The 19,029-nt window shown below is 38.2% G+C and overlaps 2 long non-coding RNA genes across 2 annotated transcripts; both read left to right on the top strand.

Annotated features, from left to right (window-relative positions):
• Positions 1-9,031: 9,031 nt before the first annotated feature.
• On the top strand, positions 9,032-9,436 carry LOC145135541 (uncharacterized). Its single transcript, XR_013719878.1, has 3 exons — positions 9,032-9,116; positions 9,210-9,269; positions 9,353-9,436. It is a non-coding gene; the product is annotated as an uncharacterized LOC145135541 (long non-coding RNA).
• A 339-nt stretch (positions 9,437-9,775) lies between these two features.
• LOC145135542 (uncharacterized) lies at positions 9,776-11,183 on the top strand. Its single transcript, XR_013719879.1, has 3 exons — positions 9,776-9,889; positions 10,493-10,605; positions 10,740-11,183. It is a non-coding gene; the product is annotated as an uncharacterized LOC145135542 (long non-coding RNA).
• The last annotated feature ends 7,846 nt before the right edge of the window (positions 11,184-19,029 follow it).

Below are 19,029 nucleotides of genomic sequence, written 5' to 3'. Positions count from 1 at the left end.
TGAGAAAAGCTTGATCATTTTGTGAAACTTCAATTTCCTTGACCATATTTTTCAAACACACCTTATCTTTGTGGTTATTTCATGAATTTTTTCATTCATGCATGCTAGTACCGGGGTCCACATATAATTGATTACGTAGTTTAGGTGTGAATTGTGATGTTGGGTCACATTTTTAAGGGTCCAGTAGCCTGGTGACTAATTGGGGCCAGTAGCTCCGATCATAATGTAGTCGCTCGAGCACCAAAATAAATAAGGTGTATTGATTTTCTCATTTCTGCTTTGATGGTTTGATAAAGGGATCTCCCATCATGTGGTTATTAATGCGAGAGTTTTGGGGATTGTACTCTTCTGACCATGACATTCACTACTATATTGAATACATTATAATTGTACAGTACATGCTTTCATTGCCCTGATTTTCATCAACTTATCAACATATTTTTACTAGACTTTGTAGTCTCTCATTTTCTTTTTGATGTTTCCCGCCATGTATGAGGTGACAATTGATAGCATAACTAGTCGGATATGATGATATTGGTGTAGTTTGTGATTGAAGAATAGAGATAAATGGAATGGTTATGATATGATTGTAAAAAAATATAAAAATATTTGTTGTGTGCAAAAAAAATGCAGAAATAACCGAAAGAGAAAAAACGAATCATTTCGACAAGATTAAAGATTTGGTTTCCAGAAAACCGAACATTTAGGTTATTATATTTAAAAATGAAAAGATAAACTGAAACATCCCAAATATACGGTCCAAAATTTTCATTTTAAATCATTACATAAATCATAGTTATCCAAACATCATATAAAAACCATAAGTCATGTATCTCAAAATATCATAAATATCTGTTAAAAATATATGAGTAAAAACATCCCAGGCTAAACAAATGGTATGTGTACTATAGTCATCCCGAGCTCTTCCACTTACTAGCGGAAGTACTTGAAACCAAAACTGAAAACTGTAAGCACGAAACTTAGTGAGTCTCCCCAAACTACCACATACCATACACATAATCACAAAATAACATACATTGGTCCTTGCCCGCTACATCGGGCCCCGCCCGGCATCGGACCGAAGTCCGGTATACATATAACATATCAAAAAACATACAACACAACACATAACATAAACATATAAACATTCCTCGGGCTTTCCCCGACATCGGACCGAAGCCCGAAACACATAAACAAACACATGCAAAAATCACGAAGACATCAAGCATACAAACATTCCTCGGGCTTGCCTTGACATCGGACCTAAGTCCGACATACACTAACATACATAAACGGGCCGAAATTGGTGCCTTAGACCCGTTCCTAGGAGGAAACTCACCTCAAAACAACCCCTTATACAAAACAACCCCTTAGATACCATTCCTTATGTCAAGACCCCTTCACGGGTCAACCTTGGTCAAAGTCAATGTACCAGTCAAAGTCAAAGCTCAGTCAAAGTCAAAGTCAACAATCTGAGTTGACTCAACTCGTCGAGTCATCCCCCTGACTCGCCGAGTTCCCTTGTTACTCATAGTCGTGAAAACACGAGCCAAATCGTCGAGTCCCTTCGTAGACTCGTCGAGTTCTAGCTTGTACTGAATCGGGACAAATCGACTCAACTTGTCGAGTCCCTCTCTGGACTCGCCGAGTTCCTAAGTCTGTTTGGGCCATCTTAATAGATTAAGCCCCAACTCTTCATATCTAAGCTTCATACTTCTCATACACACTGAAAATGTCCTTTTAAGGGTAAAGTTTCCAGCTTTACCCGTTAATACCTTTACTTAATGGGTTTAGCTAAAACCCTAACTCCTTAGGACCTAGATCTTGGTCCACAAGCCATCCATACTCCAAACTAAAGCCTACAAACAGAGATCTAGACCCTAAACACTACATGGACACGTAAAGCTTCCACCTTTCTCTACATGTATGGCTTTTTGGAGCTTAAAAGGCCAAAAAGGCACCATATGGCTTGCATGGGGCTTCCATGGTCATAAAGTTTGCACCTTTATGCCATGAGAGCCCTCTATAATCCCAGATCTGAAGGTATGCCCACTAGAAGTACGAACTCTCACTAGCTGCTGCTCACAGTCGATCACTGCCCTATTGGGGTTCAACCAGTCCATACCATCTATAACCTTATTCCCTCGCAGGGGAATAGGGACTAGATCCACAAAAAACTGCTCATCGAACAACTACAGTGAACATCCTCGGTGAACCCTCGCGACCCGAACGGTCCTATCATCTGCTATCTCTACATCAAGTGGGCAATCCAACTCCCCTGGTGCCCCTACGAATCGCTTGCTGAGAGCGAGCGACACAAAAGATCGGGTAGCCCCCGAATCAAACAATACTAGAGCACATATACCGTTCACAAGGAACGATCATATAATGAAACACATAACATAAGCAATAATCGATATACATAAAGAGATAATGAGAAGATACATACCCGTCACCACGTCGGGAGCTGCACGTGCCTCCTCTGCTGTCAACTGAAAGGCCCTGCTCTTTGCCACATGCCCCTTTGTCCGGCCCTGATGGCCGTCTGTGATCCTCAACGTAGCAGGAGCGGGTGCCGCCACCTGTCCTGCTGCTGGTAAACTCAGGCACTGGGACCGCTTGTGTCCCCTCTGATTGCACTGGAAGCAAATCAGATATGATACTGTCGTGGTGGTGGTAGTAGCTGTACAATCTCTGCTCACATGACCCGTTCGGCCGCACTTGAAGTAGCCTGAACTCCCTGCCTTGCACGTTCCCTCGTGAAACTTGCCGCATTTGCCACAACGGCTGCAACCCTACTGACTCCTAGGTTTATGATCTGACACCTTGGGCTTCTTGCCCGAACTCCCTAACTGACCCTACTATTGTTTCCTCGTCTTCTCCATCTCCAAATCCAACTCTCTCTCTCTCTCTCACTCACTCACTCACGCACACATACACACACACACACACTCTCTCTCTCTCTCTCTCTCTCTCTCTCTCTCTCTATCGAGCCGTAGCAATCATATCCTCCAGCGTCTTGCAACTGGATCGGCTCACAAACTGGCGGATGTCACTCCGCAGCATCTCATGATATCGGGCCTTTTTCATATCCTTGTCTGTCACGTACTGCGGAACGAGAAGAGCCCTCTCCCTGAACATAGCGGTGATCTCGGTCACCGTCTCAGTCGTCTGCTGGAGATCCTAACTCCCTAGAAAGATGCTGCACCTCAATCATAGGTGCGAACTCAGCCCTGAACCTGGCTGAAAAATCAATCCAGGTCATCGCATCTAGAACTGCATCATCTTCAATGGCTCGTTCGACCTCCTCCCACCAGTCACGTTCCCTGTCCTTCAGAAGACAGGAAGCAATTCGGACCTTGTCCTCCTCGGGACATCGGCTCGTACGGAAAGTGTTGGAGACGTCAGCCAACCATCTGCTGCTAGCAATGGGGTACCGTGCCCCATGGTAGTCTGGAGCTCCGCAAGCTCGGAACTCCCTGAAAGTCAGCGTGCGCGACCCCATCATGGCCGCCACCTCAGTGCGGAATGCACTCAGTCTCTCATCCAAAAGCTCCAAGATACCCTTCTTGATCGTACCGAAGATCACATGATTATGGTCTAAAATGTTGCGTGTGACCTCAGACGATATGAACTCTCTTGTCTGCTCGTCAAGCTGTCCGGCTCCAGAGCCCGAGCCTGATCCCTCTCCGGCTCCCGAAGTGCCGACTGGTCTAGTGTGTAGCGTCACCATACTGAAAATACACCATAACAAACATCAGAATACTCATCATATCTCGAGGGATCACGTATACTACAAGTTCCCTGGATCATCTCAGCCTTCCTTGATTCGAGTACGGATCCTCTGCTTTCAATAGTACGAGCCCATACTACCTTCCACATCTATCCGTACTTTCCTCAAGAACTGCCTTGACTCCACCAAGTCCCTTCTACTGCTACTGCTATTCTCACACTAATCTCATCCTAGGATTGCCCTCGGGTAATCACCAACCCACTCTCCGCCATCAGCTGCATAAGAAGTTCCTGCTATCTCCCCTAACTAACTCGCGAATACCATTACATGTCACTAAGACCAGATAATTCTTCGAATGAGAGGTCCTAACCTACAACAGTTAGACTCAAACGAGAGTTGCGAAATAAGGCTAAACCTAACCTTCTGAAATTATTCAGTCCTCATAATATGTAACTTAACATATTCGTTTACTAGTTAGTTAAAGATAAATAGAACTCCTAAAAGCACAAAGCAGGCAGCATTCGAGCATTGAGTAAACATGATCAAGCATAACCTAATCAGGCCATCATATCATTGACTAATCTGTACTAGCATGCAATTCATAAAGCTGATACACATAATACAGGCACTTAAGGCATCCTTCCTAGATCCTTAGCCCTAATCTAGCATGCAGTGCTCACACACATATAACAGGCATACAAGGCATCATTCCTAGATCCTTAGCCCTAATCTAGAATGCAGTTCTCATACGCACATCATAACATAAACTTGTATGGATAATTTGGGAGTACTTACTTGAGCTCGGCTGATTGCATGCACCACGCCCTTTTCTCTTTACAAAATGCTTTTCTCTTTTCAAAATTCTTTTTATAAAAATGATTTTCTTTTAAAACTTTTCATACCAAGTCCTTAGTTTGAGTTCAGACATCCCCGAGAGTGTGCCCGAATCCCTCAAACCAAGGCTCTGATACCAACTTGAAACATTCCAAATATATGGTCCAAAAATTTCATTTTAAATCATTAAATAAATCATAGTTATCCAAACATCATACAAAAACCATAAGTCATGTATCTCAAAATATCATAAATATCTGTTAAACATATCAGAGTAAAAACATCCCAGGCTAAACAAATGGTGTGTGCACTGCAGTCATCCCGAGCTCTTCCCCTTACTAGCGGAAGTACCTGAAACCATAACTGAAAACTATAAACACGAAGCTTAGTGAGTCTCCCCAAACTACCACATACCATACACATAATCACATAATAACATACATTGGGCCTTGCCCGCTACATCGGGCCCCGCCCAACAACGGACGAATCCAGCATCGGGCCCCGTCCGACATCGGACCGAAGTCAGGCATCGGGCCCCGCCCAGCATCGGACCGAAGTTCGGTATACATATAACATATCAACAAACATACAACACAACACATAAGATAAACATATAAACATTCCTCGGGCTTGCCCCGACATCGGACCGAAGCTTGAAACACATAAACAAACACATACAAGAATCACGAAGACATCAAGCATACAAACATTCATCGGGCTTGCCCCGACATTAGACCTAAGTCTAACATACACTAACATACATAAACGGGCTGGCATTGGTGCCTTAGACCCGTTCCTAGGAGGAAACTCACCTCAAATGTCAAGTGAAGTAGCTGAACGCGTCTGCTCCTGCAACCGACTCTACTCACTCCTTATACAAAACAACCCCTTAGATACAATTCCTTATGTGAAGACCCCTTCACGGGCCAACCTTGGTCAAATTCAATGTCCCAGTCAAAATCAACGCTCAGTCAAAGTCAAAGTCAACAGTCTGAGTTGACTCAACTCGTCGAGTCATCCCCCTGACTCGTCGAGTTCCCTTGCTACTCATAATCGTAAAAACACGAGCCAACTCGTCAGGTCCCTTCGCAGACTCGTCGATGTCTAGCTTGTACTGAATCGGGACAAATCGACTCAACTCGTCGAGTCCCTCTTTGGACTCGCAGAGTTCCTCAGTCTGTTTGGTCCATCTTAATAGATTAACCCGAACTATTCAGATCTAAGCTTCATACTTCTCATACACACTGAAAATGTCCTTTTAAGGGTAAAGTTTCCAGCTTTACCCGTTAATACCTTTACTTAATGGGTTTAGCTCAAACCCTAACTCCTTAGGACCTAGATCTTGGTCCACAAGCCATCCATACTCCAAACTAAAGCCTACAAACAGAGATCTAGACCCTAAACACTAGATGGAGATGTAAATCTTCTACCTTTATCTACATGCATGGCCTTTTGGAGCTTAAAAGGCCAAAAAGACACCCTATGGCTTGCATGGGGCTTCCATGGTCATAAAGTTTGCACCTTTATGCCATGAGAGCCCTTTATAATCCCAGATCTGAAGGTATACCCACTTAGGACGTCCATATCCCAAAGATCAAGCTTCTTGGACCAAAAACCCAATAAAATGAAACTAAGGAGATCTAAGAAACTACTAAGCAAGTTAGAGACTTGATTACCAGAAAATGATGAAGATGAAAGGAAGTCTCTAGATCTACTATCTTCTCCTTGAATCCTCAAGCTCTCCTCTTCTTCTCAAGCTTCAAAACACACAAGGTTCACTAAAAAATGCCTCACAAGCTCACAAATGCATTAGGGTTTCTGAAACTAGGGTTTGGGACTTGGAGGCTGGAAATGAGACCAACAAGTGGGGATTAGGATGCTTAAATAGGGTGCAAAACCCTGAAATTAGGGTTTCACTCTGGCAGCCCTACTCGTCGAGTCGAGGCTCTCAACTCGTCGAGTCGAGGCTCTCAACTCGTCGAGTAGGTGACTTAAAACCCCGCGTCAAATCTGGTTCCTACTGGACGAGTTTGGGGCTCCCAACTCGTCGAGTTGCTTTATAAAAGTGAATAATTTATGATTAAATGCATACGAGGAACCAGACATTACACAAACGAAACAAATTGAAATATCCAAAATGAATTTCTAGTATAATGTTTGATTACTTGATGTATTAGATTTGTGGTTTGATGCAGTAACACCTGAGAGTTATTTACATAACTTTCAGGACTTTCTTATTTATAAATCTGAAATATGAATTTAATCATAACCATAAAATAGTATAAATACATTTATGTGTAAAACATGCTCCAACATTGTGGTAGCATATTGCAATGATTATTTTGAGTGGATCAAATAGAACTTTCCATTTGGCATTATAAATTATTGAATAAAATATATATATATATATATATAGGTTCAATCATTTAATAGGAAAAAGTGTTTTTAAATTTGTTTTTTTAGCATTTTATAAATTCTTAACTAATAAAAAATTTAATCATCAGAACTCAATTTTGGTTTAGGTAACAACATTTTTATTTCATTAATCTTTTAGTAAATATTTTTGAAGTTCAAGATAAAGTTATGTTAGCCCATGATCATTTGAACTTTTTTTCTATTTTTATTTCTTTTCTGCAAAAAGGTAAAAAGTATACGGTTACAATAACTCATACATTCATGTGGCTTAGGGTTTATATTGACCCAAAGCCCATGTGGCATAGCATACACAAAGTCCTATAACCTTGTGGTATTTGTAAAGTAGTAGGGTCGCATCCATGCAATCATAATTTTTTTTTTGAATTTAAAAATCTTATATTAGATCATATTATGTATAACATTAAATCTTGGGAGCCTTATCTACAGTTCCTTTTTTCCCTTTCGCATTTGGCCACCAAACTTTTTTTTTTGGACTTTTGACACTTTACTTTTGTTTTTTTCATTTTTACCCTAATTATATATCACTTATGTTCCTTCTTGAACTTTGGTCCCCTCTCCATCACCGACTCAAATATTTTGACCCGGTCAACGTTCGTCCTTTCATTGTCTCCCTCGTCCAATTACACGCTGCCACTCTTCTCGTCCAATAATATCCTCTACCGCCATTGACCGACGTCTTCCTATTCTCAATTAACCATAAAAGAATCACCGACCCATGACCTCTATATCGATTTCGCTATTCATCGTTATCTTCTCCAGTTCTTCCATATTTTCCCCGATTTAAACACCACATGCTTCCCCGATTTTGCATTATCCCTGCAACGTCTTCGCCCCAGGGTTCATATGAATTAATCGTTGTTTACGTGAGGAGTAACCGTAAATCGATTGATGCCTCACCTCCAATTAGAAGTAGTCCTGACATAATGACAAAGTGGTTTGGTGGTGGTTCTTTGGATCAGAGAGTTGACGACGTTAGTTTTCAAAAAATTAGAGGTTTTTTCAAGGAGTTGCCTCCGATGTTATCGGTATGTTCATGTTCTCTTTGTCGCAGTGACTCATAGAAGGAATCGATAATGGTTGAGGGATGGATGGGGTAGAGGCTCCGTGCTGAAGAAGTGAAGCGGCTCAGCGTCGGCGTTGCTGGTCCCCTAAGCGTGTAATTGCGGCGTTCCACCCGGTGGCTACTAGAATGTAATTTCTACTTATTTCTTCCCAAAATAGATGTGCCCCATCTTGAAAAGTTGAAATGGGTTTAATACACAACTCCATGTGTTTCAATTTCTAAACTATTAAATCTGATTTACTTAATCTTTCAATTTATTATCGTTATCAGCAATTGATTAGTTGACTGCATATCTTAGTTAGTCAAGTTGTTTTTAAGCAACAAAAGTATATTCGGACACGTGAGAACCCAGTTTTTGATATCGTATTGCTCTGTTTCTCATCAACGTTTTCATATTTATCTTTAAATTCCACCACATGTACGACATCTTTTATCACCCTCAATAAGAACTTCCAATTTAATTTTTTCCCCTTCAAAAACAATCGTTTCTTTACATGGATTTTGTTTCATATTTTTAGGTGTTTTACGGGATGAGAAAGCAGGAACAACTATGTGTGTTCATTATTATTAGAGAAATTTGAAGAAACACAAGAAGTGCACCAGGTGTTTGATAAAATGCCTATTTGAAATATGGGTTTGAATTAATAAATGGTAAAGTATTCTTATCAATTTCAGCCATGTTTCTCCACCAACTAAAATTTGTCATCCATTTGCAAATTTAGTTTTCAAAGTTTACATTCTCTTATCATAACATGTATGTTTCTTTGAAGACTAATATGCCCTCAAGAAGGTAATATGCATTCCTTATTCATTCCATCATTTACTGAAATAAAAACTTACAATATAACCCAATTTTATTTATGTAGTTTGTTGACATAAATCTTTTCAATACAAAAAATAAATATCCAATCTTTAAATTACCAAAATAACCTTTCTAAGTTCTAACTATCTTAAACATTTGCAGCTTATAAGTATGAGAAGGGTAGCCATGGCAAAGGCTCGTGGATATATTTTAGCAGCCATCGATTGGCTCAATAAATATCTTGAGATGTAAGAATAAAATCAAAAACATTATTTATTTTTGTTCTTATTTACTATAAAATTCAATGAGGTCTCGTGATTTTGGTTCTTTTTTTTGCCCAGATTCATGGTAGATCATGATGCCTGGAGAGAACTTGCTAAAATATATGTTTCATTGCAACTGTGAGTGCTTCATTAATTTATATGTGGATTAAAAAAAGACAAATTTTCTCTTGGGGCTTATAACAATTTATGTGGCTTTATAGGTATAAACAAGCAGGTTTCTGCTATGACGAGCTGATCTTATCTCCACCAATCACTCCTATACATCATCTTGTTTATGTTGATGTAAGTATTTATTATGAACATAAACTGTTGTATACATAAAAAAAAATTTGGACTGAATAAACTTTCCGAATGAGAGTAAATGACCATTTTAACTTCACACTTAAATAACAAATTTTACAATATTCATCAGTTTTAACGTGAGAGGATTTGGGAGGAAAAAATGTCAAATAAGTAAAGGTTTGTGTCTGAATACATTAAAGCAATGTCATTCAAATACAAAGCAATTTTCACTGTAGATTTTTCAAAGTATAATAAACAAATAAATGAAAGGATGTTGCTATTTCTTGCATCTAGATTTTCTAAATATGCTCAATGTTATTCTGGATTGTTGTTGAAAACCGGTGCTTTACACAATTGGTTGACTTGAAAACCTTCAAACAACTAAGAAATATTATGCTTCCACCATATAATTGACAAGTGGAAAAAACATCAGAGCACTTTTTGGTGTTTACTTGGTGAGATCTCTTTCATTTTGGAATAATTACTCAATTTTTGATAAATATATTATTATTATCATTTTAAAGAGTTTTTCAGTAGAAAATATCTACATTATTATATGGTGTAAGAAAAATCAAAACTATTATATAAATCTAAGGAAGCTCAAAAGTTGTAGGAAAACTTAACGTATCAAGGATTGAAATTTAAGATTCCATTCCATTTCATCACTATCCATGTTAGATGGATTTCACTATTCCTAGAGAATGGTGGAAGGAAATTCAAGTTCATACTTATTTCTTTTTTAGTAAAAGACGAAAATACCCTCATTATATTTAGTGCATATTCTACTCGATAAGAAAAATCAAAATTATTGTTTGAATCTAGGGAAGCTCTAAATTTTTTAATAAAACATAATGTAGCAAGAATGATATAATTAAAGGTGTGTTTATTTTGCGGATTCCAATGGAATTGGAATCTGAAATTCCATTCCAATTCTATTAGAATCCTTAAAATTTCATGTTTGATGAATTTCACTATTACTATGAGGGAAGAGGGAAGCAATTCAACTTTATTTTTTCTTTGTTTTTGTTAAATGATCAAAATACCCTTGTGATGTATAGTGCACTTCTGCAATTGGACAACTAACAAAAGGGAGGAACAATGAGGATAAAGAGATCTCAGGATTGGCTGCTAAAACTTTGGAGAAAGATTACAAGCAAAATTCAGATCGAAGGTAAATTCGCAAATCCAAATTCAAAAACCTCGAAGGTTAAAACTACAGAAGCTACGGTGAAACTACAAAAGGTGAAATTTAATGTGTGTGGCGTCAAATTTAATGTGATTCGTCCGAATTGGATGTCTATGTAGGTGAAACTACAGAAGGTTAAGACTGTCTCATTTATGTGCAAGAACTATGAATAAGATGGATGTTCATGTTGGAGGTGGTAGCAGCTACGGTTTTTGAATATTGACGATTTGGAGGTTGTGAGTGTGATAATTGGTCAAAGACTCCAAATGATAGTTTATGTGTCAACTGTGCTGTTTTTCGAAAATAGTTATGAAGGTTTTATTTGTAGTCTTATGATAATTCAGTAACCAAGAGCTGCTTGTGATGTTTGATGTAAAAGTAGGCTGCTTTGTGTATGTTTTAGGTTCTATATGCTATTTTTATCAAGATTTGTTGCTTCTGATTGTGTATGCCTTTTTTATGCCTGCGGTGTAGCTGTTGAAAGCAAGCAAGATGATGAAGATATGAGTGTTGATACATCCAAACAGCCTGCTGAAATCAACAAGGCGTTAGCTACAGCTAAAATGCAAGCTTTTCTTTCTTTATTTATTTACAAATGAGTACATAAATTTTTTTATAAACCCAATTGTTAGGTAATATACTTATTAATTTATCTATAATAGTAATTCATAACCCATAATAGCAAAGTGCTTGCACTTTTTTTTACAGATAATTACAATGTATCGTCCATGATAGCATTGTACTTTCATTTGTCCGGATCACTAATATTGAAAAGCCAGTACTTACATTGATTAAAAACAGATGAACAAACCTAAACCATTTTATTACTAAAATACAAAGTTACACAGGTTTACAATGTCCACTGAACAAGAAAACGAAAACAAAGCTTCACAACGTCAAACACATAATTAACAACATCTAACCCCCGCAAAGCTGGGGACACTTTCCTAGTTTTATTTACCAGAAAGTAACTGAAACTTTAAATTGTTTAAAAGTGAAACCATTTAAAGGCTTTCGAGATCATAATTCCGCCGTTAAAAAGAAGGTTAAATATTCAAAATTAGAAATCTCGTCCCCAAAGCGGGGACGCGGAACCGAAATTGCATAACTACGAAAGTGTAGGAGAAAACATACAAATATATAAAACTTATGTGGCCAAAGTGTGAAAACTAAAAAATGGAGAGACCGATATAACAATATATTACGTGGGGGAGTAATTTGCAAATTTTGTATTAGGTATATGCTATTTTTATATCTTTTTTAAACACATAGACTATTTTTGCAAAGATGCATGAAGAGCTATTGTGTAAATTACAGGGATAATTTTTGTAATTTATTTTCTATATAGAGGCAAAACACAAATGTTAAACATAGGAATTGTTTTTGTAAAAAAAAAACATGGACCTTTTCTATAAATTATAAAATTATAAGGACTATATATGCCAATATTGAAAAGTTTTATGGAAAAAATGTTAAATATAAAAACTTTACTACTTATTTATATTTAATATATAGTATAATATTTTTTCTTAATCAACTGGAAACACTTTGTTCCGGGTCAAAAGGTTCTTCTTTATCATTCACACATAAAGCTATTTCAGGGAAAATTGCGATCTCGATGGCACAAACCTTTTATTGTTGTAAAAGTATTTGATTATGGTTTGGTTAAAATCAAGAGTTTGTACACAGATCAAATCTTCAAAGTGAATGGACATCGTTTGAAACCATTTTATGAGGGAATTGACACAGAGGAGTTCGACAACGTAACATTGGAAACCCCGATTTATGGAGATTAAAAGAAGCGGGGCCATGTCTTAGCAATGACGATAAATAAATGCATTGTGAATAAATAAACACCGATTTAAGTTTGGATGTTTCTAGGCATCAAATTGGTCAAAACTAAAGCATCAAGTGCATAGTATGTTTACCGAATATGTCAACATGATGTTGGTGAGTTCATAGTATTATAGTGTTTGTATAAAAAGTAATTTTATAACAAAGTATGTTTACTGTATATGTACTTTTACACCAAGAGTAAGTTTACGGAAATGATACCCTTATATCAAAAATATGTTTACCGAATATGTACTTTTATACCAAAATTATGTTTATAGAAAGGGTAATTTTATACCAAAAGTACGTTTATGGAAAAGGGTACTATTATACCAAAAGTAGATTTACTGAGAGTGTACTTTTATACAAAAAGTATGTTTACTGAGAGTGTACTTTTATTCTAAAAATATGTTTACTAAGAGTGTACTTTATACCAAAAGTATGTTTACTGAGAGTGTAGATTTATACCAAAAGTATGTTTACTGAATATGTACGTTTATACCAAAAGTATTATTTTACGGCATATAAGTCTATTTCAACTTATATAATGTTTGCATATGGTTATAATGAGTTTCTCATATCAATTTGTTGACAACTTGTTGCACCACACGACACTTCATCGGACGTCGTCACGTTTTAGACAGTTATCACATGTGTGACTCTTCCATCAAGGTTGCAGCTAGCAACCACAGGTGGGGGTGTCAAACCATATAGACCTATACATAGCTCTCCCACTCACTTAAGATTTAAAGAGTATAGGCATGGGTCTTTCTAAGTGTTACCACTAGTTGATTTTATGGGAGGCATGGTTTAAAGATTATAGCTAGAAACCACAGGTGGGGGTGTCAACCCGTCTTGATAGTGGCTGAGTCTAGTTGATTTTCTTGGAGTCATGGTTTTGTTGCTAGTTTGGAGACCTTGATGTTAAAGGTATTGGTGTCTTTATGAGTATCCCTAGTCACTAGTGTAAGATGTGGAGAGTCACAATGCTCTCCATTGGCCTATTTTTGAAAGAGGTGGGTTGGTGAGTCTGAGGTGACTCACACACCACATACGTTGAGAGTATTCCTTTCTTGGCTCTCCATTATTGTAGGATATTAGTCATTGAATCCTCAAATGTTGGGTTGATGAGCAGGTTATCCTTAGTGTTGGTGCAGATGATGATGTTGTCTTAATATATAAGATTGGTCTCTTCTGAGGGCGAGACCATGTGGTTTGTATCCTGGGTGTATGAATGTAGAGTACACCTCCAAAAATGAATCGTTATGATCGATGGAAAGGTAGGGAAGTGTAGTAGTGGGTATGGTGTGACAACCGTCAATTTTTGGCCAAGTCAAAGTCAACTAAAGTCAACAAGTCAAACCAGTCAACTCATCTAACCCTTGTATATTAGGGTTTGCATTATGATTCTCATTGTACTACTCGCAATCTTAATATAAAGTATCACTTAGAGTTTTCACGTGTTCGGAAATTCTAAACCCTAATCAGGGTAAGTGATGAATCTACTCGATAAAACATTATTCCATACCCCTCGAGAGCGTATAACATTCATAACAAGGCTTAACAAAGTGTAAGAACCTTGCGTTGCGAAGCCAAACACCCAAAAAGGTCACAAAAGAAGTCTCTCCCAATCTCTTTCACTCTAACTTTCCCAAAACTCTCTAAGTAGGAGAAATCGCTCCAAGAATGTGAAATCTCTCCCAAAATCTCTCTCTGTATGAGAAATCTCTCCAAGTGTGTGAAATCTCTCCCAAATCTCTCCAAGTATGTGAAACCTCTCCAAAATCTCTCTCTATATGAGAAATCTCTCCAAGAATGTGAAATCTCTCCCAAAACTCTCTCTGTATGAGAAATCTCTCCAAGAATGTGAAATCTCTCCCAAAATCTCTCTCTGTATGAGAAATCTCTCCAAGAATGTGAAATCTCTCCCAAATCTCTCTCTGTATGAGAAATCTCTCCAAGAATGTGAAATCTCTCCCAAATCTCTCTCTGTATGAGAAATCTCTCCAAGAATGTGAAATCTCTCCCAAATCTCTCTCTGTATGAGAAATCTCTCCAAGAACGTTAAATCTCTCCCAAATCTCTCTCAAAACCTCTTTTGAGTTTTGTAATCATTTGGGGCATCCCGACACTTGACTTGGTGAAAAACCATTCGAAAAGGGGTGATACCTTGGAAAATAGCCTCTTAGGGCCGAAGTCCCTCTATAGGGACCAAACCCTCCTTGAGCCGAAGCCCCAAGAACCAAGACCGAAGTCCCCTTGAGTAGCCGCAGCCATCGAACCGCAGCCATCGGACCGGACCGGATCTGTTGAGGACCAAGGCTGATGAAGACCCGCAGCGCCGAACCGAACGCGGAACTGGAGCACCGCATCCGACCTTCGCCTGCGGTCCCTCCTGACGAATCCGCCTGCGGTACCTGCTCGGACCGCAGTCCCTCCCACTTCGGATCCAATTCACCAGCCAAACCTTCCCTGCGGACCTGCTAAGACCGGAACCACACCCTGACCTCGGATTTCCCATTTTTCCACCCGGTTTTCAACCACGACTCCGTTTTAAGCCCGTTTTTAATTACTTTAACGAAGGATTTTCACCTAAAATCATGTTTTAACATATAAAACCCCATATTTCATGAATAATCACGTTTTTTAGTGTAAATCTTATCCAAGAAGAGTGGGTGAAGTACTTGAGGTGGAGTGTTGACTTTACTTTAGTTTATGACACAAGCAACCACCCACACCCACTCCATGACCAGCCCACACCCCCCACCATACATGGTCATTCATCGTCCTTTTCCCATCATTTCCCAACCCCATTCTTTGTCTAAGGCTGAAATCTATCCTCTCTCCTAACACTCTCTCTTATTTTCTCATTCTTCCACCAAAGATTAAACACATTTTTCTCTCTCAATTCTCTCACTAAAATTCGAGATTCAAGGGCCTTCTTCCAAGCTTTTATTCCACTTTTGGTAAGTATATTCATCCTCCATATAATTATTTCACTTCCTTCTACTCAAATCATAGATATTTTACACAAACATCATCACATTCATGTTAGATCTTCGAACCTTCAAGGCATCTTCATAGTGTTCTTGAGTTGAACACTACCTTTCTCCATCATCCATCTACTGAAATCACTCAATGTGAGTTCATACCCCTATCTTTTCATGTTTTTCTTAAGTTTTAAGGGGGGAATACAAGTTAAACACCAAGAACACAATTAAACTCATTCAACAGCTTTCATCAGAAAAGCTTAACTCCATTCACGGACTGTTTTGGTCAACTTAAACATTTTAGCTTTCAAAACTGTATTAGGTGCAAATAGTTCAGGTTCATACCTTTAAAATGACTACTTGCACATCACCATACGAACTTTCTACGATTTATGGTGATTTTTTACAAAACTGCCTATCATTTCAAAAACGAATTCGGACCAGTCTGTGAATATGAACATTTTAACACAAGTTAAAGACTTCCAAAAATCATAATAAAAATTATGAACAAACTAGACACATTTTATGAACTCTCAGAATTTACGGATTCAGTTTTCGACTTCGTATGATTTTTCTATGATTTTTCTAAAACAGTGCAGAACGGTTAAAAACTAGTTAACAGCTTATAACTTTCATAACACTTTGTAATATGTTGAGCAAAGTGTATAACCATAAGTTCTAAATATTGAATGTATTATCTTGTTAGTTTATCATCTTAAACTGAAATTTAGTCATTCATAATAAGGTTTACTCATTCATTTCGAACGCATATAATAAACTTCAATAAGCATAGTTTATGGATTTTACTACATGAAAAAGGTTTTACTCTCAAAACAAATGGGTTTTTCATATGCCACGTGATAAACTATAATAGTAATAGTTTAAGGATTTCATATCACTATTTATTCAGAAAAGGTGATTTTACTTCCTCCACGGAAGAGGTTTTAATATCAAACTATGTGTAAACTAGTTAACTTAGGTTGTGAGGCAATTCTCTCCCCGTACGTTCGAGTACGTGATCCCAATTCCTGTAAGTTATAACCAGAGTCTCTTGTAGGGAGAGCGTGATAATTGTGTATAGATCTATATTGGGTTTGACACCCCACACCTTGCTGCTAGCTACAGCGGGACCTGCAGGTCTACGGGTGACAAGAGTCATAGTATCTTAATGTCTGAAAGACGTTGTGCAGGTTATTTCTCGTCATAGTATGGTTATAGCGACTCACATAGGTAGTTAACAATCTTTCAAGTTTACATGGAAAAATTCTACTTTGAAAAAGGGTTTACCTCTAAATCAAACGAGTTTATGTCGATTTAAACTTGCATGAATCACTTTAAGTATGGAAAAATACTTGTTTACTTTCGGTCCTGGGATTTAGGACCACATAACTTTTATAAAGAAAATATAGGATTTTCTTTGGAAACATATTTCTGTTAAAACTACATTTCATCTAGAATTGTTAGATTTCAGCTATAATTGCTAAGTGTATATGCTAGAGTTATATAAGAATCTAGTCACAATCGACTTAGAATTGGTGGGCCCGCCTCATCTCCTGCTCCTTGTTTGGTTGTGGACCTAGGGCAGACCCATTACATACAACGGTTTATTTAACTTGAATTTTATATAACTTATATACGTTGGGCGATTATAGGAGGAATCTACGGGTCGTTCTAGGGTTCATTATCGCATAACATAGGAGCATTCATTTCACACTTAACTAAGAAAATAATGGATTTTCTGGAAATCATACTCTATCGCTTTTACAATGAAAACGGTTTCTTCCTCAAACAAAACTCTTATGAACTCACCAAGTTAATTGTTGACACTTTTCAAAACTACTTGTATTCTCAGGAAATCAGTGAAACAGGAAAACATCAACACTTTGAGGATGGGACGTTAAATCGTCAAACAGTTCATTTTGTCATCATAATGTAATTGATTTTGAAACATGTAAACATATACTACGGTGTAACCTTTTCAATTATATTTATGATGGTTGTATTTACTTTGAGCACTATTATACTCGTTGTTGTGATACTATACATGAAGTCCTCCACCCCCGGACGTTTCCGCCATCCTTGGTTTGGGGGTGTGACATATGGGCTCCTTGCTCTTTACTTTTTTTTATCTTGGGTGTGATTTGCAAGGTCGAGACGTCTTTCCTAGAAGGTTCTTCCTCATTAGTCATTGATATGTGAGTGGCTGATGAAACATTCGATGAGATTGTGAATGTGGAACCCCTTGTTCCATAAAAGGATATGGAATAACCTAACCCTCTTCGTATTCAGAGATGATGATTATGAGTAGTAATGGTGAAGACAACTTTGTGATATTAACAATATCCTCTTTTCATTAATCGAGTTTATAGTATAGAGGTTGTATGAAATCGTAACTCATGAAGATTTCTGAAACATCCCAAAAATACGGTCCAAAATTTTCATTTTTAAATCATTAATTAAACCATAATTACTAAAAATCATTTACCAAAACATGAATCATAATATCTCAAATGTCAAAACAGTGTATCCATATCAATCACATGTCAAATGAATCAGAGTAAAATATCCAAGGCTAAACATAAACGGTGTGTGCCATGCAGTCATCTCGAGCTCTTCCCCTTGCTACCGGAAGTACCTGAAACCAAAGTTAAAAACTGTAAGCACGAAGCTTAGTGAGTCTCCCCAAACTACCACATACCATACACATATCACATATTCACATAACTTTGGCCTTGCCCGCTACATCGGGCCCCGCCCGGCATCGGACCGAAATTCGGTATACATATAAACATATCAACAATGCATATAACATAAATACATAACATAAACATAACTTGGGCCTAGACCACTACATCGGGCCCCGCCCGACATCGGACCGAAATCCGGCATCGAGCCCCGCCCGGGATCGAGCAAAGCTCGGTATACATAAGCATATCAACAAATACATATAAACATAAACATATAAACATTCCTCGGGCTTGCCCCGACATCGGACCGAAGCCCGGGACACATAAACAAACACATGCAAGAATCACAAAGACATCAAGCATACAAACATTCCTCGGGATTTCCCCGGCATCGGACAGAAGTCCAGAAACATATAACCTATATCGGGCTAACCCGGACATCGGACTGAAGTCCGGCATACACTATCATACAAAACGGGCCGGCATTGGTGTCTTAGACCCGTTCCTACTGGAGGAAAACTCACCTCAAACTGCTGAAGTCCCACGAATAAATCTCTGACTACTGGCTGACAGATTCCCGAACTATCAACATCAAAACAAAACCCAATTAACCATTTGGGTTTCAATGCATAACCATAAACCCACACTTGGGGTAAAAGGACCATTTTACCCCTAACCTAGCTTGGTCCAAGACCAAGGCCCAAACTCATTCTCTGAAGGCCCAAAAGTCAAACAATGAACTAAAGCCCAACATATGGCCTAATTTTCTAAATTGGGCCCAAACCTCTACATGGTCTTAACTTAAGACCCAACCATTTATTCTGGTCCAAACACTTGGCATTCCAATGGTCCAATATCTCATAATCATCAAGGCCCAATTATGGCCCATCTATGGCCCA

Source organism: Lactuca virosa, chromosome 9 (genome assembly GCF_052849685.1).
Source record: "Lactuca virosa cultivar CGN04683 chromosome 9, Lactuca_virosa_CGN04683_v6, whole genome shotgun sequence".
In the NCBI taxonomy this organism is placed as follows: Eukaryota; Viridiplantae; Streptophyta; class Magnoliopsida; order Asterales; family Asteraceae; genus Lactuca; species Lactuca virosa.
Note: the sequence above shows the minus strand (reverse complement) of the source record. Positions and strands in the feature narration are given on the sequence as shown.